Below are 2437 nucleotides of genomic sequence, written 5' to 3' on the forward strand. Positions count from 1 at the left end.
CGCGACCTCGGCTGCAGCCAAGTGAGGCTGCTTCCCAAGGACTCTGGAATGCGTCCTATCACCAACCTGCGGCGCAGGACCCCACTCAAGGGAAGCAAGAAGGCCCTTGGCCCGAGTATTAATGCTGTCCTTGGTCCGGTCCACAGCATGCTAAAGCTTGAAAAGGTATGTCGGCTAGCGATGCAGTGCGCACCAACGCAGGTCAGCTGATTCTCTTCCCTCGACAGGAACTCCATCCTTCTCGCCTGGGCTCATCCATGCTGTCGGTAGGAGACTTGTATCTTCGCCTGAAGGTGTTCAAGGAGCGACTCGGCCCCCGTGACAAGCCATTCTTCTTCGCCAAGGTCGATGTCCAGGCAGCCTTTGACACAATCCCGCAAGCCGCCATTCTGAAGCTTATGGCCAATGTGCCATCGCTGCCCAGGTACAAGGTGGTCAAACACGTCGAGATCGAGGCCGAGCCCGTCATGGGCGGTGGTTCCACGACGAACCCGAGGCTGAGCAAGCGCTGGCGCTCCGCCGCCAGAGACGCGGCCGACAGCTCCAGCTTCATGGACATGCTCGTCGATCAGGTGGCGAGGAGCAAGACGGATACGATTTTTGTGGACAGCGTCGTGCAGAAGACGCACAGGACCCAGAACCTGATCCGCCTCCTGGTTGCGCACATTGAGCAGAACCTGGTCCGGATCGGTAAGAAGCACTACCGCCAAAAGGTCGGGATCCCGCAGGGCTCCATCCTGAGCTCGCTGCTGTGCAACTACTTCTACGCCGACCTCGAGTCCAAGCATCTGCGGTTCCTGCAGTCAGACGACTGCCTGCTCCTCCGGCTCATCGACGACTTCCTGCTCATCACCACCGACGTCGACAAGGCGTCCCGCTTCGTCGAGGTGATGCACGCCGGCGTGCCCGAGTACGGCGTCTCGGTGAACCCGGACAAGACGCTGGTCAACTTCAGCCTCGGGCGCGGCGGCGCGGCCGTGGCGCGGCCCGAGGCCCGCTCGCGCGGCGAGTTCCCCTACTGCGGCACGCTCATCAACTGCACCTCGCTCGGCGTCCGCAAGGACCGCGCCCGGCGGCCGCGCGACCCCGTCGTCGTGGCCAACTCGCTCACGGTCGACTTCTCGAGGCACCAGGGCCGCAACTTCCAGCGCAAGGTCGCGGCCGCCTTCCGGATCCAGTCGCACCTCATGTTCTTCGACACGGCCCACGGGTCGCACCGCGCCGCGCTGCGGAACCTCGCCGCCGCCATGGCCGAGACGGCCGCCAAGACGTGGGCCTACGTCCGCTGCCTGCCGCCCGCCAGGCGCCCGCGCCCGGCCATCGTGACCGCCGCCATCGACGGCGTGGCCGGCGCGGCGTACGCGCTGCTGACAAGCAGGTCGAGGAGGCAGCGGTTCCCCGACTATGTTTGTGATCTTGGGAGGGAGCAGGTCAGAGGGTGAGTGCAACAAAAAAAATATTATTTGGATCCAACGCTGGTGTTTTTTCTCCCTGCCATATACGCGTCTTTCCCGTTGCCGACCCAAAAAAAAAACTAACTCGACATGCAGTGTGACTTTGCATGCCTTCAAGCAGGTCCTGGGGAAACGGCAAAGCTGTTTCCGCGAAGTCCTGGCATGGCTGGACACTGAGATACAAGGCCTGCGGGTGAGGAGCGCAGCGCCAGGGCCGGAATGTCAATGAACGACAGTACAGATAGGACGCCCTACCGCTTTGTAATAGGAGAGAGGCATGTTATTGGATTGGACGCCTGGTTTTGGAAGACCACAGCCCAGTACCAGCTCAATGCATTCAAGTGAGCTGGCGAACCACAAAGCTCGGAGGGGAAGACATTGAAAAGCGTGTTGGACGAGACGGCATAGCCATAATAATGCACTCAAGAGCGGATTCATGTAACAACCGTCATGCTCGGCATGTGATCCAATATAGCACACCCCAGGCGGCTTTCCCGTTTTACGCAGTATTCAACGATTCTCACCTACTTCGTAGTGAATCAATTTGTTCAAAGCACACATGCTATGTACAGTAGTCTAACGTCTACGTCTCCTCTCTTCCCTTCTATCTTTGTCTATGTCCAGCCGATGTAGATAGGGGTATCTATAGCCAACGCCATTCAAGGGCCGCAAACGGACCAAGAAGAAAAAATATAAATACAACAAATAGTAACAGTCCGGAGAAATAAGAAGGATGAAGCAAGAAGCCAGGGGGGGCACTGAGCAAAGACATGAGACTCTACAAAATAGCCGGACCGCTGTCCCACCAATGCTTGCCGACATGCCAAGCCACAAAGGAGCACCCGGCCCAGCGAAAGGCCTCGTCGCCGGGCTCGCCGAGGCCCACGGCGCGGAGCGGCGAGTAGGGGACCGGCTCGAAGCGCCACAGGCCGGAGCGGCTCAGGTCGTCCTCGAAGGCCCAGCAGGTGGCGTACATCCAGGCC

Source organism: Gaeumannomyces tritici, assembly GCF_000145635.1.
Source record: "Gaeumannomyces tritici R3-111a-1 unplaced genomic scaffold supercont2.1, whole genome shotgun sequence".
In the NCBI taxonomy this organism is placed as follows: domain Eukaryota; kingdom Fungi; phylum Ascomycota; class Sordariomycetes; order Magnaporthales; family Magnaporthaceae; genus Gaeumannomyces; species Gaeumannomyces tritici.